The sequence below is a fragment of the Lissotriton helveticus genome, chromosome 8 (assembly GCF_964261635.1).
Source record: "Lissotriton helveticus chromosome 8, aLisHel1.1, whole genome shotgun sequence".
In the NCBI taxonomy this organism is placed as follows: domain Eukaryota; kingdom Metazoa; phylum Chordata; class Amphibia; order Caudata; family Salamandridae; genus Lissotriton; species Lissotriton helveticus.
This window is the reverse complement of record NC_136069.1, coordinates 819,451,826-819,465,288: the sequence shown is the minus strand read 5'-3', so window position 1 is coordinate 819,465,288 and position 13,463 is coordinate 819,451,826. Positions and strand designations below refer to the sequence as shown.

Sequence of the window (13,463 nt, the reverse complement as noted above, 5' to 3'; positions counted from 1 at the left end):
GTCAGCAGTTATTTATACATTTCTGCATTGGCTAGAGCCTAAAGAGAAAGAATAAAAAGCTGTTCATAACAACATAAGAAACACATTTTGCCTTTTCTCTCAAATACTTATTCCCTTTGTGCAAATCGGAATGCAAAGGTGAATAGCTGGGCCACAGGTTCTGGCTAATTATCTATCTCTTGAATGCAAGAAGCAATAAAAACTGCCTAATGCAGGACTAAAGCATTCCTTGCATAGCCTCTAACATCATAACATAACTGAGCTGCTGGTAACAAGCTAAGCAATGCCTTCCCAAAATGAGAAGTACATGTGCTTATGTGCTTATCCGCTCAATCAGCGCTCGATCAGGCTCGATCAGGCGCGATATAGGAAAGGTGGAAAGGGTCCAAATGGCTGTCCCTTCCTTTTTAGGGTGGGTCCTGCTGACTATCATAGGATTCCTCTTAAGAGTGGCCAGGGTCAGAGGAAAAACTTTCAATGTTTCTTAGTGTTCTCTCCAGAAGCAGGCATTTTCTGTGCCTTTAATTTCAGGCTTTTCCCAGCAGTCTCTGTTCTGCCTATGTAAATTAACAAAAGCAGTGCTTATTCCTCACTTGCTCTAATGTCCTTCCTGTCCACAAAGCTCTGCCTAAGTATGCTTTTTTTCTTTTTCAGGGAAATTCTAAATGGTTTCTCTGTCCACTCTGTGGCAGTAGAATGCTGATTATGATGCCATGTTTTGTGGAATCACCAAGGTACAACTACAGAGGAATATATGAGTCTGAAGGACATGGAACTCTTAGCTAACACATCACAATATGTGATGCTTGCCAACCAAGCACTACATTCTGGTGCGCTGATGATCAGAACATTCTGCTCCTAAAGGAAAGAAAATACCGCTTGATTGAAAATAAAGTCTCTGTTTATATTAACGCTCTCTCTCTCCCTATATCTATCTATCTATCTATCTATCTATCTATCTATCTATCTATCTATCTATCTATCTATCTATCTATCTATCTATCTATCTATCTATCTATCTATCTATCTATCTATCTATCTATCTATCTATCTATATCTCTATCTATCTATCTATCTATCTATCTATCTATCTATCTTTATATATGGATACATGCATACACCTACTCATAGATATGCCATGCATTTCTTTGGATTTGTTTCAACCTCTTGCCATTTATTTGAGAATCCCTACTTTTCAAGTGACTGCAAATGAAGTCATCTCTGGCACGTTTTGGCTGATGCAAGGTAACCAAAACACAAGACAACTTTTAATAAAAATCATTGGTTTCTTTGTTAACGTGCACTGTCAAACATGGGACTTTCACACGTCAGGTAAATATGATAACCAATACACAACAGAAGCAGATGCAGATTGCTTATCAATGTCGTGATAGAACAGTTGTGATTTGAGTAGTAGAAGCGCCCCTGAATTGATACTTATTATATACAGCCTGTAAGATAGTCAAAAATGCATGCTAGGAGAGGAGATGCAAATATAAATGTATTAGAAAAATACATAAAGAGGAGTGATATGCTTTTATTCATGCAAGGCTAGAAAAAATCCCCATACTGTCGAAAGCATTCATACACCACCAAATGGAAATAAACAATTCTGACATTAAACGAAAAGGTGACGATGCATTTGTATCATCACCTTGAGAAGGATCATCTAGGAATTGAGCCCAAGCCTCAGCACTTAAAACCAGAAACACTCCACTAAAATAGGAGGCCTGTTGGTGCCAACAATTCTCAAAGTTAATGCTTGTTCTGGTTGAGCATTGAACCGAATGCAGGGCTCTTTTGAAAGTGAGGTTTGTGAATCAACAGATACATCCACATGCCAATTATGTTATTGTTTTTAAGAGAATTCACTTTCTTGGAACGAGACTGCATGAACCCATCTTCAGGGCCTGGACAATTTCATGCAAAACGGCAACTCTCAACATTGCAGCCAAGACAATATAACTAGTGTTTCTGCCCGGTTTCGAACCGGGGACCTTTCGCGTGTGAGGCGAACGTGATAACCACTACACTACAGAAACAGATACCTACAGGTGATTCTTCTGTGATGAAACTGCTCAAAACAGACTATTCCAAGGGCATCTGGTTTTAGATTTCTTTCATGCAACCTGCCCGACAGCCCTATCTGAACGCTTGTATATGCCTTGCAAGTTCAGCATTTTTGCAAAATGCTTAAAGAGAAATGTTTCCTATTTGCTCAGGCAGGGCAAGGTTAAAAGCTTGAGACTCTAGCAAATAATCATCCACTACTGCAAAGAGAAAATTGATATTGGCTTTGAAATGCATACTTCAAAAGAGCACCAATGAAAGGGCTCGTCCGGGATTTGAACCCGGGACCTCTCGCACCCAAAGCGAGAATCATACCCCTAGACCAACGAGCCGTTGAAAGACCCTCACCTCTGAAAAGGTAATACCAGCTCTAAGCCCGCAATGAAGATCATGCTGGGGTCTTTTTCATGCTTGGTCTGTGAATTCACCGGAAATTCAGTGTCAACTTACCCTTTCTCAAACGATAGCACTATCATTTGTAAGTGTCCCCTTTTATTTTTTTCTCAGCATTGGACAAGTCTTACAGGAAGTCAGCAGTTATTTATATATTTCTGCATTGGCTAGAGCCTAAAGAGAAAGAATAAAAAGCTGTTCATAACAACATAAGAAACACATTTTGCCTTTTCTCTCAAATACTTATTCCCTTTGTGCAAATCGGAATGCCAAGGTGAATAGCTGGGCCACAGATTCTGGCTAATTATCTATCTCTTGAATGCAAGAAGCAATAAAAACTGCCTAATGCAGGACTAAAGCATTCCTTGCATAGCCTCTAACATCATAACATAACTGAGCTGCTGGTAACAAGCTAAGCAATGCCTTCCCAAAATGAGAAGTACATGTGCTTATGTGCTTATCCGCTCAATCAGCGCTCGATCAGGCTCGATCAGGCGAGATATAGGAAAGGTGGAAAGGGTCCAAATGGCTGTCCCTTCCTTTTTAGGGTGGGTCCTGCTGACTATCATAGGATTCCTCTTAAGAGTGGCCAGGGTCAGAGGAAAACCTTTCAATGCTTCTTAGTGTTCTCTCCAGAAGCAGGCATTTTCTGTGCCTTTAATTTCAGGCTTTTCCCAGCAGTCTCTGTTCTGCCTATGTAAATTAACAAAAGCAGTGCTTATTCCTCACTTGCTCTAATGTCCTTCCTGTCCACAAAGCTCTGCCTAAGTATGCTTTTTTTCTTTTTCAGGGAAATTCTAAATGGTTTCTCTGTCCACTCTGTGGCAGTAGAATGCTGATTATGATGCCATGTTTTGTGGAATCACCAAGGTACAACTACAGAGGAATATATGAGTCTGAAGGACATGGAACTCTTAGCTAACACATCACAATATGTGATGCTTGCCAACCAAGCACTACATTCTGGTGCGCTGATGATCAGAACATTCTGCTCCTAAAGGAAAGAAAATACCGCTTGATTGAAAATAAAGTCTCTGTTTATATTAACGCTCTCTCTCTCCCTATATCTATCTATCTATCTATCTATCTATCTATCTATCTATCTATCTATCTATCTATCTATCTATCTATCTATCTATCTATCTATCTATCTATCTATCTATCTATCTATCTATCTATCTATCTATCTATCTATCTATCTATCTATCTATCTATCTATCTATCTATCTATCTATCTATCTATCTATATCTCTATCTATCTATCTATCTATCTATCTATCTATCTATCTATCTATCTTTATATATGGATACATGCATACACCTACTCATAGATATGCCATGCATTTCTTTGGATTTGTTTCAACCTCTTGCCATTTATTTGAGAATCCCTACTTTTCAAGTGACTGCAAATGAAGTCATCTCTGGCACGTTTTGGCTGATGCAAGGTAACCAAAACACAAGACAACTTTTAATAAAAATCATTGGTTTCTTTGTTAACGTGCACTGTCAAACATGGGACTTTCACACGTCAGGTAAATATGATAACCAATACACAACAGAAGCAGATGCAGATTGCTTATCAATGTCGTGATAGAACAGTTGTGATTTGAGTAGTAGAAGCGCCCCTGAATTGATACTTATTATATACAGCCTGTAAGATAGTCAAAAATGCATGCTAGGAGAGGAGATGCAAATATAAATGTATTAGAAAAATACATAAAGAGGAGTGATATGCTTTTATTCATGCAAGGCTAGAAAAAATCCCCATACTGTCGAAAGCATTCATACACCACCAAATGGAAATAAACAATTCTGACATTAAACGAAAAGGTGACGATGCATTTGTATCATCACCTTGAGAAGGATCATCTAGGAATTGAGCCCAAGCCTCAGCACTTAAAACCAGAAACACTCCACTAAAATAGGAGGCCTGTTGGTGCCAACAATTCTCAAAGTTAATGCTTGTTCTGGTTGAGCATTGAACCGAATGCAGGGCTCTTTTGAAAGTGAGGTTTGTGAATCAACAGATACATCCACATGCCAATTATGTTATTGTTTTTAAGAGAATTCACTTTCTTGGAACGAGACTGCATGAACCCATCTTCAGGGCCTGGACAATTTCATGCAAAACGGCAACTCTCAACATTGCAGCCAAGACAATATAACTAGTGTTTCTGCCCGGTTTCGAACCGGGGACCTTTCGCGTGTGAGGCGAACGTGATAACCACTACACTACAGAAACAGATACCTACAGGTGATTCTTCTGTGATGAAACTGCTCAAAACAGACTATTCCAAGGGCATCTGGTTTTAGATTTCTTTCATGCAACCTGCCCGACAGCCCTATCTGAACGCTTGTATATGCCTTGCAAGTTCAGCATTTTTGCAAAATGCTTAAAGAGAAATGTTTCCTATTTGCTCAGGCAGGGCAAGGTTAAAAGCATGAGACTCTAGCAAATAATCATCCACTACTGCAAAGAGAAAATTGATATTGGCTTTGAAATGCATACTTCAAAAGAGCACCAATGAAAGGGCTCGTCCAGGATTTGAACCCGGGACCTCTCGCACCCAAAGCGAGAATCATACCCCTAGACCAACGAGCCGTTGAAAGACCCTCACCTCTGAAAAGGTAATACCAGCTCTAAGCCCGCAATGAAGATCATGCTGGGGTCTTTTTCATGCTTGGTCTGTGAATTCACAGGAAATTCAGTGTCAACTTACCCTTTCTCAAACGATAGCACTATCATTTGTAAGTGTCCCCTTTTATTTTTTCTCAGCATTGGACAAGTCTTACAGGAAGTCAGCAGTTATTTATATATTTCTGCATTGGCTAGAGCCTAAAGAGAAAGAATAAAAAGCTGTTCATAACAACATAAGAAACACATTTTGCCTTTTCTCTCAAATACTTATTCCCTTTGTGCAAATCGGAATGCCAAGGTGAATAGCTGGGCCACAGATTCTGGCTAATTATCTATCTCTTGAATGCAAGAAGCAATAAAAACTGCCTAATGCAGGACTAAAGCATTCCTTGCATAGCCTCTAACATCATAACATAACTGAGCTGCTGGTAACAAGCTAAGCAATGCCTTCCCAAAATGAGAAGTACATGTGCTTATGTGCTTATCCGCTCAATCAGTGCTCGATCAGGCGAGATCAGGCGAGATATAGGAAAGGTGGAAAGGGTCCAAATGGCTGTCCCTTCCTTTTTAGGGTGGGTCCTGCTGACTATCATAGGATTCCTCTTAAGAGTGGCCAGGGTCAGAGGAAAAACTTTCAATGCTTCTTAGTGTTCTCTCCAGAAGCAGGCATTTTCTGTGCCTTTAATTTCAGGCTTTTCCCAGCAGTCTCTGTTCTGCCTATGTAAATTAACAAAAGCAGTGCTTATTCCTCACTTGCTCTATTGTCCTTCCTGTCCACAAAGCTCTGCCTAAGTATGCTTTTTTTCTTTTTCAGGGAAATTCTAAATGGTTTCTCTGTCCACTCTGTGGCAGTAGAATGCTGATTATGATGCCATGTTTTGTGGAATCACCAAGGTACAACTACAGAGGAATATATGAGTCTGAAGGACATGGAACTCTTAGCTAACACATCACAATATGTGATGCTTGCCAACCAAGCACTACATTCTGGTGCGCTGATGATCAGAACATTCTGCTCCTAAAGGAAAGAAAATACCGCTTGATTGAAAATAAAGTCTCTGTTTATATTAACGCTCTCTCTCTCCCTATATCTATCTATCTATCTATCTATCTATCTATCTATCTATCTATCTATCTATCTATCTATCTATCTATCTATATCTCTATCTATCTATCTATCTATCTATCTATCTATCTTTATATATGGATACATGCATACACCTACTCATAGATATGCCATGCATTTCTTTGGATTTGTTTCAACCTCTTGCCATTTATTTGAGAATCCCTACTTTTCAAGTGACTGCAAATGAAGTCATCTCTGGCACGTTTTGGCTGATGCAAGGTAACCAAAACACAAGACAACTTTTAATAAAAATCATTGGTTTCTTTGTTAACGTGCACTGTCAAACATGGGACTTTCACACGTCAGGTAAATATGATAACCAATACACAACAGAAGCAGATGCAGATTGCTTATCAATGTCGTGATAGAACAGTTGTGATTTGAGTAGTAGAAGCGCCCCTGAATTGATACTTATTATATACAGCCTGTAAGATAGTCAAAAATGCATGCTAGGAGAGGAGATGCAAATATAAATGTATTAGAAAAATACATAAAGAGGAGTGATATGCTTTTATTCATGCAAGGCTAGAAAAAATCCCCATACTGTCGAAAGCATTCATACACCACCAAATGGAAATAAACAATTCTGACATTAAACGAAAAGGTGACGATGCATTTGTATCATCACCTTGAGAAGGATCATCTAGGAATTGAGCCCAAGCCTCAGCACTTAAAACCAGAAACACTCCACTAAAATAGGAGGCCTGTTGGTGCCAACAATTCTCAAAGTTAATGCTTGTTCTGGTTGAGCATTGAACCGAATGCAGGGCTCTTTTGAAAGTGAGGTTTGTGAATCAACAGATACATCCACATGCCAATTATGTTATTGTTTTTAAGAGAATTCACTTTCTTGGAACGAGACTGCATGAACCCATCTTCAGGGCCTGGACAATTTCATGCAAAACGGCAACTCTCAACATTGCAGCCAAGACAATATAACTAGTGTTTCTGCCCGGTTTCGAACCGGGGACCTTTCGCGTGTGAGGCGAACGTGATAACCACTACACTACAGAAACAGATACCTACAGGTGATTCTTCTGTGATGAAACTGCTCAAAACAGACTATTCCAAGGGCATCTGGTTTTAGATTTCTTTCATGCAACCTGCCCGACAGCCCTATCTGAACGCTTGTATATGCCTTGCAAGTTCAGCATTTTTGCAAAATGCTTAAAGAGAAATGTTTCCTATTTGCTCAGGCAGGGCAAGGTTAAAAGCATGAGACTCTAGCAAATAATCATCCACTACTGCAAAGAGAAAATTGATATTGGCTTTGAAATGCATACTTCAAAAGAGCACCAATGAAAGGGCTCGTCCGGGATTTGAACCCGGGACCTCTCGCACCCAAAGCGAGAATCATACCCCTAGACCAACGAGCCGTTGAAAGACCCTCACCTCTGAAAAGGTAATACCAGCTCTAAGCCCGCAATGAAGATCATGCTGGGGTCTTTTTCATGCTTGGTCTGTGAATTCACAGGAAATTCAGTGTCAACTTACCCTTTCTCAAACGATAGCACTATCATTTGTAAGTGTCCCCTTTTATTTTTTCTCAGCATTGGACAAGTCTTACAGGAAGTCAGCAGTTATTTATATATTTCTGCATTGGCTAGAGCCTAAAGAGAAAGAATAAAAAGCTGTTCATAACAACATAAGAAACACATTTTGCCTTTTCTCTCAAATACTTATTCCCTTTGTGCAAATCGGAATGCCAAGGTGAATAGCTGGGCCACAGATTCTGGCTAATTATCTATCTCTTGAATGCAAGAAGCAATAAAAACTGCCTAATGCAGGACTAAAGCATTCCTTGCATAGCCTCTAACATCATAACATAACTGAGCTGCTGGTAACAAGCTAAGCAATGCCTTCCCAAAATGAGAAGTACATGTGCTTATGTGCTTATCCGCTCAATCAGCGCTCGATCAGGCGAGATCAGGCGAGATATAGGAAAGGTGGAAAGGGTCCAAATGGCTGTCCCTTCCTTTTTAGGGTGGGTCCTGCTGACTATCATAGGATTCCTCTTAAGAGTGGCCAGGGTCAGAGGAAAAACTTTCAATGCTTCTTAGTGTTCTCTCCAGAAGCAGGCATTTTCTGTGCCTTTAATTTCAGGCTTTTCCCAGCAGTCTCTGTTCTGCCTATGTAAATTAACAAAAGCAGTGCTTATTCCTCACTTGCTCTATTGTCCTTCCTGTCCACAAAGCTCTGCCTAAGTATGCTTTTTTTCTTTTTCAGGGAAATTCTAAATGGTTTCTCTGTCCACTCTGTGGCAGTAGAATGCTGATTATGATGCCATGTTTTGTGGAATCACCAAGGTACAACTACAGAGGAATATATGAGTCTGAAGGACATGGAACTCTTAGCTAACACATCACAATATGTGATGCTTGCCAACCAAGCACTACATTCTGGTGCGCTGATGATCAGAACATTCTGCTCCTAAAGGAAAGAAAATACCGCTTGATTGAAAATAAAGTCTCTGTTTATATTAACGCTCTCTCTCTCCCTATATCTATCTATCTATCTATCTATCTATCTATCTATCTATCTATCTATCTATCTATCTATCTATCTATCTATCTATCTATCTATCTATCTATCTATCTATCTATCTATCTATCTATCTATCTATCTATCTATATCTCTATCTATCTATCTATCTATCTATCTATCTATCTATCTATCTATCTATCTATCTATCTATCTATCTTTATATATGGATACATGCATACACCTACTCATAGATATGCCATGCATTTCTTTGGATTTGTTTCAACCTCTTGCCATTTATTTGAGAATCCCTACTTTTCAAGTGACTGCAAATGAAGTCATCTCTGGCACGTTTTGGCTGATGCAAGGTAACCAAAACACAAGACAACTTTTAATAAAAATCATTGGTTTCTTTGTTAACGTGCACTGTCAAACATGGGACTTTCACACGTCAGGTAAATATGATAACCAATACACAACAGAAGCAGATGCAGATTGCTTATCAATGTCGTGATAGAACAGTTGTGATTTGAGTAGTAGAAGCGCCCCTGAATTGATACTTATTATATACAGCCTGTAAGATAGTCAAAAATGCATGCTAGGAGAGGAGATGCAAATATAAATGTATTAGAAAAATACATAAAGAGGAGTGACATGCTTTTATTCATGCAAGGCTAGAAAAAATCCCCATACTGTCGAAAGCATTCATACACCACCAAATGGAAATAAACAATTCTGACATTAAACGAAAAGGTGATGATGCATTTGTATCATCACCTTGAGAAGGATCATCTAGGAATTGAGCCCAAGCCTCAGCACTTAAAACCAGAAACACTCCACTAAAATAGGAGGCCTGTTGGTGCCAACAATTCTCAAAGTTAATGCTTGTTCTGGTTGAGCATTGAACCGAATGCAGGGCTCTTTTGAAAGTGAGGTTTGTGAATCAACAGATACATCCACATGCCAATTATGTTATTGTTTTTAAGAGAATTCACTTTCTTGGAACGAGACTGCATGAACCCATCTTCAGGGCCTGGACAATTTCATGCAAAACGGCAACTCTCAACATTGCAGCCAAGACAATATAACTAGTGTTTCTGCCCGGTTTCGAACCGGGGACCTTTCACGTATGAGGCGAACGTGATAACCACTACACTACAGAAACAGATACCTACAGGTGATTCTTCTGTGATGAAACTGCTCAAAACAGACTATTCCAAGGGCATCTGGTTTTAGATTTCTTTCATGCAACCTGCCCGACAGCCCTATCTGAACGCTTGTATATGCCTTGCAAGTTCAGCATTTTTGCAAAATGCTTAAAGAGAAATGTTTCCTATTTGCTCAGGCAGGGCAAGGTTAAAAGCATGAGACTCTAGCAAATAATCATCCACTACTGCAAAGAGAAAATTGATATTGGCTTTGAAATGCATACTTCAAAAGAGCACCAATGAAAGGGCTCGTCCGGGATTTGAACCCGGGACCTCTCGCACCCAAAGCGAGAATCATACCCCTAGACCAACGAGCCGTTGAAAGACCCTCACCTCTGAAAAGGTAATACCAGCTCTAAGCCCGCAATGAAGATCATGCTGGGGTCTTTTTCATGCTTGGTCTGTGAATTCACAGGAAATTCAGTGTCAACTTACCCTTTCTCAAACGATAGCACTATCATTTGTAAGTGTCCCCTTTTATTTTTTCTCAGCATTGGACAAGTCTTACAGGAAGTCAGCAGTTATTTATATATTTCTGCATTGGCTAGAGCCTAAAGAGAAAGAATAAAAAGCTGTTCATAACAACATAAGAAACACATTTTGCCTTTTCTCTCAAATACTTATTCCCTTTGTGCAAATCGGAATGCCAAGGTGAATAGCTGGGCCACAGATTCTGGCTAATTATCTATCTCTTGAATGCAAGAAGCAATAAAAACTGCCTAATGCAGGACTAAAGCATTCCTTGCATAGCCTCTAACATCATAACATAACTGAGCTGCTGGTAACAAGCTAAGCAATGCCTTCCCAAAATGAGAAGTACATGTGCTTATGTGCTTATCCGCTCAATCAGCGCTCGATCAGGCTCGATCAGGCGAGATATAGGAAAGGTGGAAAGGGTCCAAATGGCTGTCCCTTCCTTTTTAGGGTGGGTCCTGCTGACTATCATAGGATTCCTCTTAAGAGTGGCCAGGGTCAGAGGAAAAACTTTCAATGCTTCTTAGTGTTCTCTCCAGAAGCAGGCATTTTCTGTGCCTTTAATTTCAGGCTTTTCCCAGCAGTCTCTGTTCTGCATATGTAAATTAACAAAAGCAGTGCTTATTCCTCACTTGCTCTAATGTCCTTCCTGTCCACAAAGCTCTGCCTAAGTATGCTTTTTTTCTTTTTCAGGGAAATTCTAAATGGTTTCTCTGTCCACTCTGTGGCAGTAGAATGCTGATTATGATGCCATGTTTTGTGGAATCACCAAGGTACAACTACAGAGGAATATATGAGTCTGAAGGACATGGAACTCTTAGCTAACACATTACAATATGTGATGCTTGCCAACCAAGCACTACATTCTGGTGCGCTGATGATCAGAACATTCTGCTCCTAAAGGAAAGAAAATACCGCTTGATTGAAAATAAAGTCTCTGTTTATATTAACGCTCTCTCTCTCCCTATATCTATCTATCTATCTATCTATCTATCTATCTATCTATCTATCTATCTATCTATCTATCTATCTATCTATCTATCTATCTATCTATCTATCTATCTATCTATCTATCTATCTATCTATCTATCTATCTATCTATCTATCTATCTATCTATCTATATCTCTATCTATCTATCTATCTATCTATCTATCTATCTATCTATCTTTATATATGGATACATGCATACACCTACTCATAGATATGCCATGCATTTCTTTGGATTTGTTTCAACCTCTTGCCATTTATTTGAGAATCCCTACTTTTCAAGTGACTGCAAATGAAGTCATCTCTGGCACGTTTTGGCTGATGCAAGGTAACCAAAACACAAGACAACTTTTAATAAAAATCATTGGTTTCTTTGTTAACGTGCACTGTCAAACATGGGACTTTCACACGTCAGGTAAATATGATAACCAATACACAACAGAAGCAGATGCAGATTGCTTATCAATGTCGTGATAGAACAGTTGTGATTTGAGTAGTAGAAGCGCCCCTGAATTGATACTTATTATATACAGCCTGTAAGATAGTCAAAAATGCATGCTAGGAGAGGAGATGCAAATATAAATGTATTAGAAAAATACATAAAGAGGAGTGATATGCTTTTATTCATGCAAGGCTAGAAAAAATCCCCATACTGTCGAAAGCATTCATACACCACCAAATGGAAATAAACAATTCTGACATTAAACGAAAAGGTGACGATGCATTTGTATCATCACCTTGAGAAGGATCATCTAGGAATTGAGCCCAAGCCTCAGCACTTAAAACCAGAAACACTCCACTAAAATAGGAGGCCTGTTGGTGCCAACAATTCTCAAAGTTAATGCTTGTTCTGGTTGAGCATTGAACCGAATGCAGGGCTCTTTTGAAAGTGAGGTCTGTGAATCAACAGATACATCCACATGCCAATTATGTTATTGTTTTTAAGAGAATTCACTTTCTTGGAACGAGACTGCATGAACCCATCTTCAGGGCCTGGACAATTTCATGCAAAACGGCAACTCTCAACATTGCAGCCAAGACAATATAACTAGTGTTTCTGCCCGGTTTCGAACCGGGGACCTTTCGCGTGTGAGGCGAACGTGATAACCACTACATTACAGAAACAGATACATACAGGTGATTCTTCTGTGATGAAACTGCTCAAAACAGACTATTCCAAGGGCATCTGGTTTTAGATTTCTTTCATGCAACCTGCCCGACAGCCCTATCTGAACGCTTGTATATGCCTTGCAAGTTCAGCATTTTTGCAAAATGCTTAAAGAGAAATGTTTCCTATTTGCTCAGGCAGGGCAAGGTTAAAAGCATGAGACTCTAGCAAATAATCATCCCCTACTGCAAAGAGAAAATTGATATTGGCTTTGAAATGCATACTTCAAAAGAGCACCAATGAAAGGGCTCGTCCGGGTTTTGAACCCGGGACCTCTCGCACCCAAAGCGAGAATCATACCCCTAGACCAACGAGCCGTTGAAAGACCCTCACCTCTGAAAAGGTAATACCAGCTCTAAGCCCGCAATGAAGATCATGCTGGGGTCTTTTTCATGCTTGGTCTGTGAATTCACAGGAAATTCAGTGTCAACTTACCCTTTCTCAAACGATAGCACTATCATTTGTAAGTGTCCCCTTTTATTTTTTCTCAGCATTGGACAAGTCTTACAGAAAGTCAGCAGTTATTTATATATTTCTGCATTGGCTAGAGCCTAAAGAGAAAGAATAAAAAGCTGTTCATAACAACATAAGAAACACATTTTGCCTTTTCTCTCAAATACTTATTCCCTTTGTGCAAATCGGAATGCCAAGGTGAATAGCTGGGCCACAGATTCTGGCTAATTATCTATCTCTTGAATGCAAGAAGCAATAAAAACTGCCTAATGCAGGACTAAAGCATTCCTTGCATAGCCTCTAACATCATAACATAACTGAGCTGCTGGTAACAAGCTAAGCAATGCCTTCCCAAAATGAGAAGTACATGTGCTTATGTGCTTATCCGCTCAATCAGCGCTCGATCAGGCGAGATCAGGCGAGATATAGGAAAGGTGGAAAGGGTCCAAATGGCTGTCCCTTCC

General features: G+C 39.6%; 10 non-coding genes across 10 annotated transcripts; all 10 read right to left on the bottom strand.

Annotated features, from left to right (window-relative positions):
* Positions 1 to 1,969: 1,969 nt before the first annotated feature.
* TRNAV-CAC (transfer RNA valine (anticodon CAC)) lies at positions 1,970 to 2,042 on the bottom strand. The gene has a single exon. It is a non-coding gene; the product is annotated as a tRNA-Val (tRNA).
* A 288-nt stretch (positions 2,043 to 2,330) lies between these two features.
* Positions 2,331 to 2,402, bottom strand: TRNAP-UGG (transfer RNA proline (anticodon UGG)). The gene has a single exon. It is a non-coding gene; the product is annotated as a tRNA-Pro (tRNA).
* Positions 2,403 to 4,632: 2,230 nt separating this feature from the next.
* Positions 4,633 to 4,705, bottom strand: TRNAV-CAC (transfer RNA valine (anticodon CAC)). Its single transcript has one exon. It is a non-coding gene; the product is annotated as a tRNA-Val (tRNA).
* A 288-nt stretch (positions 4,706 to 4,993) lies between these two features.
* On the bottom strand, positions 4,994 to 5,065 carry TRNAP-UGG (transfer RNA proline (anticodon UGG)). The gene has a single exon. It is a non-coding gene; the product is annotated as a tRNA-Pro (tRNA).
* Positions 5,066 to 7,170: 2,105 nt separating this feature from the next.
* TRNAV-CAC (transfer RNA valine (anticodon CAC)) lies at positions 7,171 to 7,243 on the bottom strand. The gene has a single exon. It is a non-coding gene; the product is annotated as a tRNA-Val (tRNA).
* A 288-nt stretch (positions 7,244 to 7,531) lies between these two features.
* On the bottom strand, positions 7,532 to 7,603 carry TRNAP-UGG (transfer RNA proline (anticodon UGG)). The gene has a single exon. It is a non-coding gene; the product is annotated as a tRNA-Pro (tRNA).
* A 2,197-nt stretch (positions 7,604 to 9,800) lies between these two features.
* Positions 9,801 to 9,873, bottom strand: TRNAM-CAU (transfer RNA methionine (anticodon CAU)). The gene has a single exon. It is a non-coding gene; the product is annotated as a tRNA-Met (tRNA).
* A 288-nt stretch (positions 9,874 to 10,161) lies between these two features.
* TRNAP-UGG (transfer RNA proline (anticodon UGG)) lies at positions 10,162 to 10,233 on the bottom strand. The gene has a single exon. It is a non-coding gene; the product is annotated as a tRNA-Pro (tRNA).
* A 2,197-nt stretch (positions 10,234 to 12,430) lies between these two features.
* TRNAV-CAC (transfer RNA valine (anticodon CAC)) lies at positions 12,431 to 12,503 on the bottom strand. Its single transcript has one exon. It is a non-coding gene; the product is annotated as a tRNA-Val (tRNA).
* Positions 12,504 to 12,791: 288 nt separating this feature from the next.
* Positions 12,792 to 12,863, bottom strand: TRNAP-UGG (transfer RNA proline (anticodon UGG)). The gene has a single exon. It is a non-coding gene; the product is annotated as a tRNA-Pro (tRNA).
* Positions 12,864 to 13,463: the final 600 nt, after the last annotated feature.